At 44.4% G+C, this 10,983-nt stretch overlaps 1 protein-coding gene across 1 annotated transcript in view; it reads left to right on the top strand.

The window, feature by feature from the left end:
- The first annotated feature begins 201 nt into the window (after positions 1–201).
- The window catches only part of TMEM200A (transmembrane protein 200A), a 72,733-nt gene continuing 61,951 nt past the window's right edge, over positions 202–10,983 (top strand). The window contains exon 1 of the mRNA XM_044249018.1: positions 202–450. The gene's annotated coding sequence lies outside the window, so the exon portion shown is untranslated. The remainder of the gene's footprint in view (positions 451–10,983) is intronic.

Genomic DNA, 10,983 nt, shown 5'->3' with positions numbered 1-10,983 from the left:
GGCGAGTCCCTGCCTCCCGGCCGGCGCGCTGCGCCCGCTGACCTCCGAGGGCAAGAGCGCTCGGGCTCCTTGCGCTCGATGGCGGCGGCCAGCGGCCCCGCGACCCGCGGCGGGCACAGGTAGAAGCTCGGCCCGCGCCCCGAGACCGCCGTCGCCCCCACGGCGCGGGGGTAAGGGTCGCCCCCCACCCTCCGCTGCCGGTCCCCCGCCCTAGCCGCCCGCCCCCTCGCCTGACTCATCCTCCCGCGGTGGCCGCGCCGCGTCCGCCGCCCGAGCCCAGCCGGGATGGGGAGGGAGCCCGCGACTGCCGGCGGCTGCGGAGACTCCCGCTGACGCCCCCGAGCCCGCCGCCTCCTCCGCTCGTCTGAAGAGGCGCCCGACGTCCCAACTGCTCCTGCAGTGAGAGTCCGGAGAGACCCCCGGACCGCTGAGGCCGCGCGTTCAGGACAGGTGAGGGGGGGAAGGGAAGGTGCTGTCGGGGGGCGGGGAGGTGGGTGGGCAGCCGCGGCAGCCGCAGAGGGGGCGCTTCTTCACCCCCACTCCCCCGTGCTTCAGTCGCCCGAGTTAGGGTAAACGCTGTCTCCCGAAGTTTGGGAAATAAACCAAGTCCGCCATCAGTTTCGGACTCCCCAGCCCTCGGAGCGCAAGGGAAGCTCTGCGGGGCAGCCTCCGGGAGCCCGGAGCCTCGGAGCGCCTGACGAGGCTTCCCCGAGCTACACCCTCCTTTGTCTCCGTTCCAGAGAGTCAGCATTCTCGGCGAAGACGTCCGCGGCGTCAGTTTATAGTAGTCCCTGGCAGGAGCGAAGTGTAGTCAGGGTTTCTTAAAGCAATACCTGGGAGTATCTACATGGGCAAAATGGAGAGGCAGAGCGATTATTTGCCGATTTCAGCACTACTTTTCTCCCTATATAGTCACATAGCCCGTCCTTCAGAAAAAGAACTGAGGCTTTGCAAGATTTGCTTCATTAATCATTCTTCTGCTATAATTAATTATCCACGCCAGTATTTCACACTGTGTAGGTGTAAGATCTCTTTGTCTATTTACTACCTTTCGATTTAGATGGAGAAGTGTGTGTGTGTCACATGTAATAAAAAATAATTCATTATTCAGTACCAGGCACCGGTGATGACAGAAAGTCAGATGCTTCACATATATGTAATTTACTAATTGGAGTCTATCCCAGTACACCTGGGTCTGGTGTATTTCAGAACTACATAGGTTGCATTAAAGTGTCTCTTAACCTTGTGGTTTTTTTTTTTTTTTTCTTCTGAAGAGCTTCAGAAGTAGTCGTGGACAACTGTATGCATAGAAAATATTTAAGGAATCGACATCTGTTCTTACTTGTCAGTAAGAATATTGAACTGTTTTGGTTTTGCCGTCAAACCAAGTTCCGAGCTACACTTTCTGGAGTGCTTTATGCATAGGTATTACCAGTTCGCTGTAAAAGCTATTTACTTTGATGGTTTATCATGTCTTGCATTGTAGACATACTTTTTATCAATTGACCTTCAGTTTGTTATTTGGCTGCCGATATAGGAATATATTACCAATTTGTGAGAAATAGGCTAGATTTTGAAACTTTTTAAACCCTTGTTTTTCCACTACTGTTTATCTGGGCAGAAGCATCTGCTTGTAGTTTCATGGTTTTCAAACAGCTTAAGTGAAGGAAAGGAGTCCCTCTAAACAGAAAATAATGTTTTCATTAAGTGGAAACTATAGTTAAAGGTCTCAGCAATTTAATGATACAGGATTTTTTTTTAACTCTTAAAAATATATACTGAGGTGTTAGAAATGATTTATGCTAACCAAGTCCTACTAGTGAGCTCATAATTATGGGATGATTTAGCTATAATTTGTAACTCTGGTTATAATTAGCTTTGTATCCTAGGCTGGGAAAGCCTTCAGTGAGGGAGTTGTTGCGTGGGAAGTCTCTGTGTGTGATTTCCAGGCTGTCGGCACAGAAAGGCTTTACCTGTTGCTTCTGAGTCGGGTCCAGGTAAAAGCCATGTGGTATCCCAAAGGCACCCATAATCAAAAGGAATTCTTCAAGAAGGCTCATTGTAAGGAGGGATGGCTCCACTTGTTATTTTAAGTTGGAAGAATTGTTAGTGAAGCTTTTGAATGCTCCCAGAGCTAGACTGCTATAGTTGGACTTGTGTGGTTTCAGAATTTTGACAACAGCTCGCTTGGTGGAGAAGATAACCAACCACTGACACGTAGGGGGAGTGAATATGAACCGATTGTGTAAATTTATTCATTGCCCTGAAGATTATCAGCATAAAGGGAAAGAAATTCATATTGACCTCAGGAAAATAGATAAAAACAAGGAGAGAAGCAGATGTCACCTTTTGTATTTCTTAAGCCAAATTAGTAGAAGATAAATTCATAAGTCCTCATAATAATGCACTTATTAAACAGAATATAGCATCTAAAGGGAAGACACTTTCAAAATAAATTTCATTTATTAATACTCTCCCTAAATAGGAGACAGCATAGGAAGTCTTCCTCAAACAAAATGCTTTTGGAAAACAAAAACAAAAGCAAAACTTGTATAAGGACCAAAAACCACATCTGCAGTGAGATGGACCCTTCATTTTATTAAGGGATAGATGATGTGCAGTTTTGGTAAGTGTATCTGGTTCAGAACTTAAGATAGGATTTGTCTGCTCATGTCTGATTTGTACCCAAGCACTCAGAGAACACGGATGAACACATGTTGGATGTATTCCTATGGACTGGCTGATGGACTGCAAGGTAACCTCTCCCATGGGAACTTAAAGTCTGGTGTGGAGAGGGCTGGAAAGTGTGCACAGATCACTGAGCATCTGGGATGGTCCTTGAGCATCAGGGCACTGGTGCACACAGGGGAATAGTGTGGTGGGTTGCAAAGGACTCTGGATGGGGGCTTGGAAAAACCCAAGTTCTCCTGACTAAGCCACTGAATGAGTGGCCCTGGATATGTAACGGCTTCGAGGGCTTCTACACCCTCATCCTCTCATCAGCAGATTGAGGGTTTCAGACCTGTGATCTTCTGTTTCTTTAAAGTGCTGTGTGATGAGTTTTGGTGGAATTGAGAGGAAGAAGCCAAAGTGTAATTTGGGAAGGGTGCAGTTAATAGAGTTGCACAAAAGAAGACGGGCAAGACATGTCCATGCTGGACACAGGGAAAGGGTAATAATGATGCTAATACGAGGTAAAGGAGATCTGACCGATCATTGATTATCTGAGCTTATAATACATAATAAATAATAAATGCCAACTTTCGCTGAGTATTGGACAGATTTTGATGAATTTTCACAAATAATGGCAATTGATTTTTCACAACATCCCCAAGAGGTAATGAGAGCAGAAAGGTGAGGAAGTTGGGAAAATACTACAAAGCACATGTGTTCCCATATGCCCCGTTGCCTTTCTGCAGACTTATAGAGATAGGAGAAGCTGCAACGTGCTTTGGAAACCTTGTGTTCATGGGATAGAGAGATAAGGTGGGTGTCTGATTTTAGTGGAGGTTCAAGTTTCTGAGTAAAAATTTAGTTTACATTCTGAAAGTTAAGTCTCTAAGAGAGCGAAACCTCCTGAAATGTCTTGATTTCTGTTGCTGATGTTTAGTCTGATTATTTCTGTGTGTTTCCTCCCCACCTCGCCTCTCTCCCTTGCCCCAGCAAGAATTCTGGGGATTGACTATTTACAGAGTCATTGGTAAGACTCTTCAAATTGTTTCGAGTGCAGCTGGGAAAAGGAAACCCTCCTGTAAAGGCAGGGATTGGCGAGGGGTTGGGGGGCTGTTGTATTGCAATGGGATGTATGCTAGGAGCAAGTTGTGATTTTTTTTTTTTGTCCCTGGGGGTGAAATTACACAGGAGTCAAGAATACGAACAAGGCGTGAAGATATGGATCTCTCCATTCCCTCTTGTGGTGCCCTCCTCTCTGCCTGAAGAGATAGAACATCAAGGATGGGCAGGTGCCCCCACCCGGCGTCCTTGGCCAAGGGAGTTGGTCAGGATTCGTTATATGTGTGAGGAACCTCTATTTAACTATGTTATACAAAAAAGGATTTACTGGCTCATATGACTGGAAAATCCAGCAAGATTGACCTTGCTTCAGTCGTGGCGAGAACCCAGAGGCTCACGTGGGCTTTGTAAGGGCTCCCTCTCTTTCTCCCTATTTCTCAGCTCCTTGCTCTCTGGGTCAGCTTCATTCTGAGGCCCCTTCCTATGTGCTGGGAAAGCTGACCATCAAGTAGTTCCCATCCTGCCTTCTTGGGCTTTTGAGCTATAGAAAAGAGGGGTTTTGTCTCTTCCAGGTCCTGTTCATAGATAGTTCCTTCAAGGGCTCTGACTGGCCCTATATCAGTCCACATCCATCAGAGAGTTGCAGTCTTGAACTAGATCATGTGCCCCATGCTGTGTACATGGTGGTGGTGGTAGGGTGGGGAGGCAGTGGCTGGCGGGTCCACCACGATGGGCAATCGTGTCAAGATCCCTTTGAGGTGTGGTTCTCTGAAACTACCGATATGGTCAATCAAAAACAACATGTCTGTCATCGAGGAGCATTGTCCCCTTCTTTTTCAGGACAGACCCCCTAAACAGTGGTGTGGAGTTTGGACATGGAGGCAGCTCAGGTGCCCAAGACCATACCTATTACAAAAGTGGGATCCTCCTCCCAACCAAGGCAAAGCCCAGTGATGAAGTAATGCCCTTCGTGTCTAGACGTTGCTGGAAGAGGTGTGATTGCAGGAATATTTCTGACGGAGGAGCCCACCATTTATCTGTATCCACATACTTTTAGTAAATATCCCTGTGCTTTATTTCCAGCCTAGCCATTTCATAATCAGAAGCCCTGGTCATCTAAAGATCATGAAATTGGAGACCCCCTCCTTTAGGGACTACCCGTCTAGCAAATGTTTGAACAGGAAAGTGAAGTGATGAACATAGTACCGTTATTCATGGAGGTTCCCTGAGTTCATGGGAGTTGGGCAAGGGGGAGGCAGCAGGCATAGGTTAGAGTTACCACTTAGGATCTAAGTCCTAAGATGATAGGTACCAAATTAGAATATTGGGAGGTGTGCATGACATTATGAGTCTGGTAAGGGCATATGACTGGATAAAGGACATTCTGTGTTGACATGCGAGGAATGAATGGATCTGGAAGATCAGTGGGAGGTAGTAGGTGACATGGCTGTGTGCTGTGGGTAGGTATGTGGTAACTGGCTATGTAGAAAGGAGGCCAATGGTCACGATGAGTCCAACGGGCACGATGTTTATGCATGTAACACTGACATTTATTGGGGACCTACCTAGTATGCCAGGTCCTGTGTTACATGTTTTGAATTCACCATATTCTTTAAATCTCATAAAAACCGTCTCCGGTGAGAACACTGGAAGTTAGGGAGGTAATAACTTGCTCAAGGTTACGTGGTCATGAAGCGGTAGCACTGGGATTCAAACCCTGACCGTCCAAAACAAATACCCCTACTTCAATAAACTGCCGTACTACCCCTCAAGACCACGGTCAGAGTCCTCTAGGTGAGGTGAAACTGAAGGTCGGGGCTTCTACTAAGCAACTAAAGTGACAGAAGTTCCAGAGGGGATGGAATAGAGGTCATCAGGGCACAGGTGCAGAGCACCCATGCTCCAGGGAAAAAAGGACAAACCAAACCGAGAATAGAACAGACCTAGATTCTTGGTTTGGGGTTTGGAGTGGAGCAAGGGAAGTGGGAGTGGTATCAGGAAGTCGAACAGGTGAGCCCATCAGTACAACAACTGGGGCTTGATTGTTGGTCTGAGAACAGGAACTCTGCCATCTGCTCTGCTTTAAATGCCTTCCTGGTGTAAGGCAGGAAGAACAGACATTGGGCACCTCCTCAGAGGGAAACAGGATACTATTAGTTGTCAGGCACCGCTAGGAAAAAAGGAGCTAACATTTGTGGAGCACCGGCCACGTGCCTTAGATACATAATCTCCACCAAATCTTTATTACAGTCCTGGGAGGGTAAATATTAGGCTTTCTTTTCCTCTTTCTTTCTGTCTGTCTGTCTTTCTGTCTTCTTTCTTTTTTCTTTTTCCCTTTGAGCCAGGAACTAGAGGCTTAGAAAGGTTAGGTGATCTTCCTGAGCTCCCGGAGCCAGACTGGAGAGGAAGGCGCTGTCATGGAAACCCAGTTCTGTCTGAATCGAGACCTCATTCTGGATCTTCAGGGAGTCATCCCGGCCTTGGCAGGCAAGGTCAATGTCAAGTCTGGGGACTAGAAATGGGGAAGTCAGCAGGGCATATGGTTGTGAAGGGAGACTGAGAGCTGACTTGCAGTCATCAGCACTGAGAGGGGAGCAGGTCATCCGGAGGGGGCTGTCCAGCAGGATTATATTCGGCTTTGGCCGAGAACCCATAATCCGCTAGGTTTTCCCCCTCCGAGCAGGATCTCTGTCATTCTGCAGGACAGATACGTCAGCAAGTCAGATGTTCGGAAGGCTTAATTTTAGTCACTGATTTCTGTTGAAGAGAAGGGACCTCTGCCAGCTGCCTTGGCCTGAATTTACCTTGATATGGACAGGTACTTTGTCCTGAAATATGATAAGTAGATACATAGAGAGAGAGGGAGGGGGAGGGAGTCAGGAAGGGAGAGCACGAGCGGACACGGAATGTGGTAGGTATATGAAACACTTTCCAGCTACAAAGGTCTATCCTTGAAGATACTCTGAATGAAACTGCTTACTGACAGAACAGCAGTGACATTATGTTATTCCCCAGTAAATGCAAGATCAAACTATTATCTGCTCAGACGTGTGACTGTGGATTTCATTATGTGCAGTGGGCTATGTGTATACATATATACACATACAAACACACAGACGATAAGTAGAAAGGAATGTGAAGGTATATAAAAATTTATATTTCAGGCATATTTGTGAGAACTCAGACCTATTTGAGGAGGTAAATATAATCATCCATAAAATTTTTAAAGCAACACAATAAGACAAGGTGATTTTAGAGTTAGAAAGATTTTTCAGAGTGCAATCAAGATCACAGTGCTGGCTAGTATTATGAAATATAAGCTTAGTAGTAGCAGTTGAACTAAATGTTATGAAGACTAAAAAGAACGGAACCATCTAAAACCTGAAAGGCCAATCCAGGGAGGCCTCCAGGAGGAAGTGAGTTCTGATGACGATATATGAGCAGAGAGTGAGAGGAGAACAGTGCAGGTAGGATTAAGAACTTACTAGTGCTCTCTGACCAGCACCAGAAATAACCCTTGGTGGAACAGGTTGGGGCTGCTACTTGTTTAAGCAAGGGAGAAGGCACACACCATAGGGAAACACAGAGGGTCTCAGTAAGAGGGTGTTAGAAATTACTTATAAGATTTTAAGATTTGAGTTTATGTTGTACGATTTGGGGAAGGTTTAAAGAAGCAGGGCTTCTGCTCTGGATTGAAGCAGGAATAATCCTGTGATTTTCTATCTCAGTAAGTCTTAACTGACGTAAAACTAGAGAGGTTAATGCAATAACTGGCGAAGAAGCAGCAGTCCCTGATGAGCCCGATTAGGGGGACATCGGTCACACTAGGGGTTAGACAGTGTCCTTATTTCTGTTTGTCAGAACAGAAATATGTTCAGGTGTGATTACAGAGTGGCCTTGTTTCTGTCCTGAGCTGTCGTGACCACAGGGGGGCCTTGTCTGGTGTTGATGTTCCACAAAATCATTTCCCTCTGACAGGAGAACCTCAGGGCCTGGTTGGGAGGGCCAGGCTCTGCTCCTTCCTAAGCTGGAAATGATATCTCAGATTGTTTCTGATTCCAGATACCAAGATTTCCAGCACAAGAGGGTCCTGTTCGTGAATGTTTCTCTTGGGGGCTATGGAGGTGGCTTTCTTCCTAGACCGTAAAATGTATTTAACAGAATTTATCAAATGCCACTACTTACTAGTTACTCAGCTAGATCCTGCGGATGTCAGGATGCCAAGAATCTCAAGAATTTCATAAGCTAAAGGGAGAGCCAGAGGTAAACTGATGATTGCAGTACCCTGAAATCAAGCTGATAGAGATACTAGAATCGGTAAAGCATATTCGAGGCTCCTCAGGTAAAAGGAACGAGGACAAGGAGCCAGCTTTTTGGCAAACAGTGAGCGAGTCACCGAGGTGCAGATAGGTTGGCAGCCGCTGAGGAATATTTTCCTTTTTGAGAATCAGCATCTTGGCGCTGACATGCAGGGTGAAGCCAGGGAATTTCAGTATTCTCTGTGCTGATGGAGGGATAGGAGACACACAGATTTGGGCTCACTTGGCAAACCACGGATCTGATCAGCTCCGTGAACCTTTGTGTGCATGTTTTAGTAATAAAGTAGAGTTACTTAGCATTTCTGAAGAGATCTTCTTCTCATCATCAAAGCAATGCACGTTCCCAATAGAAACTTTGGAAAATACATGAAGTCTAACAAATCAGACTATAATCCCCTGGCCCCAAAGTACCCATCAGATTTTGACATTTTCTTCCTCATTTTTAATGAATTTTTTTCCATAGTTAATAACATCTTGCAACCTGCTCTGTTGGCTTAACCTTATGTCCTAAATATTTTCCAACGCCTCAGCAAGCTTTATTAATGTCTGTATAATATTTGATTATGTGGATATAGCCCAATTTATTAAGGGTTCTCTTAAAATTGGACCTTTAGATGGTTTCCAAATACCTGGCATTAATACTCTGGTTTCTCTTCAGATCGCATAAATCTTTCGCCTTTTACAAATACCTGGCATTATAAGTGGCATTTTGATGAAATCTTTGTTCAAATTTCAGATTATTTCTCTAAGAAAGATCCATGGAAGAGGCTAATTCCTGGGTCAAAGGGTATGGCTGTTTTAAGTCTCTTGATACTTAATGCAAAACTGATTTTCAGAATAGGTAAATTTGTGATTGATAGTGCATGGAAATACCCCCTTCATCAACTAGGGTTCTGTGTATTTTTTTAAAATAAGAAAAGTCGCCATTTCAAAATGAGTAGCAATTTTTGTTAACCACGTACTTGGTTTCCTTGTTATAAAAAAAACCTCTCTTTTGGAATCTAGATCGTTAAAATATTGTGATAAACCATTCAAGTTTTAAATATGTATTTACACACATTCCTGATTATACATCTAGATAGAGGCACAAGGCAGAGAGCAGATAAGCTTGTGAGTAATTTTTTTTTAAATCATAAAATGCACATCTTGTAAGGGTACTCTTCAGACCATGTTGTGGAAAACTTTCCGAGCCAGAGCCCCACTTTGCTTAGTATGCCCTGGCCTCCTCTGTGTCTGTAGCTCGGTGGGATGTTGTAACTCTTGTGCTCATGGTCCCTACACTGTTCAGAGGGGCCGTAAGCTAAGGGGGGCAAACCTGTGCCTGTTCTGTTGATGGCTGTGTTCCCAGGAGGGAACTCTGGACTAGGTTGACCAGTAGGCAGAATGTGAGGGCCCAGATAAAATGTGAAAACGCTTGAGGTTTTCCAGAACACCTGCTCTCTAAAACTGCTGATTCCCCTCCAATAAGCTGAAGATTCTGAATTTTGAACCTTCTGATTTTGCTCCCTTTTCCAGAAAAAAAGCCAGTCACATCCTAGTATCTAGCTTTCATAGTGAGAAACTTTGACTCATTCCCTAAGAAGGCAGAATTTGCATCTTAGTTAAACCTTTGCAGGGGTTTTTTCTTGTCCAGAAATATTTCCTGCAACTGTAAAAGAACTATTAAACTTCCTATCGCAGTCCATTTGACTTGGGTTTTGAGTTTTGAGTGCCATTTTCAATATTTTCACAGCTGCCATTTTTCTACAAAAATAATACACAACTAAAATCAAAAGACTTCTGATTTTCTTCTGAAAGTTGAGGAAGAACATTACAGCATTATAACTCCGTTTTCTTTTACGGATCTCTGTCAGTAACTTTGAACACAATTATTTTCTTTTATTTATTCAACAAATTGTGACTTAGTGAGCTTCATTCAGAAGTTGCCGCCAAGTTATACTGACGACCCATTTGGTCAAATGCGAGGCATATCCTGCACGATGATGTAGAAAACCATGTGGGAAAGCAGGACCCCTAATTTATGATCACTTAACGGATGGGATATGCATGGGATAGTCAATTCAAGCTCTGTAGGAAGTTCATTAATTAATAATTGATGCAATTACCTAGGTGATGGCAGCTGGGAATAGAGTAGGGCTCAAAGCCAAGGTTGTGGTGAGGGTGCATTCTAGAGGGGGAGACAAACAAGGTGGGTTCGGATGCGGAAGGGGCTGTGAGGAGGTAAAGCAATCTTTTGGAGATCAGATGGTCAGGGCAGACCTCTCTGTGTTTAAGGCATCTTGGCTCATACGTGCAAGATCATAAGAGCCAGCCTTGCATATTGGGGGTCCGGGGAGAAGAGGGAAGGCTTCATTCTCAACGTGCTTGGAAGTTACAAGAGGGTTTTTCTTTTGGAGCCTGATGTTTGAGACCATTTATTAAAAGTAGGGGGTTGGGAGCAAAAGCACCCATCACTTTAGAAACCCAAGGTGTGCCATACATCGTTCCATGGCTGAAGACATTCCATATTTAGTATGTCCCTCTTCAAAGACTGTTTCATATAAATATAACATTAAATACTAATATAAATATAGTCCTCTCTGTAGAATATAAACAGCTCAGTCAGTCTAATGTGCTTTTTTTGTTGTTGTTGTTATGTGAAACCTAAATTTTTAACTGTGGCTCGTATAGTGATGTGTATGCATTTAGTAAATGTATTAATTATATTTGATCTTCTATGATGTCAGGGGAAGAAAGCCACTGTAAGATATAAAACACAGACTCTTTAGTAAAAGACTAAATCATTTCTCTGAAAATATTTAGATAAAGTGTTAACTTTATTCTGAATATTAATAATATATTTTTTAGGGATTTATTTGTTTGGGGGGGACAGAGGCAGAGGGAGAGGAAGAGAGAATCTCAAGCCGACTCAGAGCTCGATCCCACCACCCTG

This window comes from Neovison vison, chromosome 1 (genome assembly GCF_020171115.1).
Source record: "Neovison vison isolate M4711 chromosome 1, ASM_NN_V1, whole genome shotgun sequence".
Lineage (NCBI taxonomy): Eukaryota > Metazoa > Chordata > Mammalia > Carnivora > Mustelidae > Neogale > Neogale vison.
The sequence above is the reverse complement of the archived record's forward strand: the minus strand, read 5'-3'. Positions and strand labels throughout refer to the sequence as shown.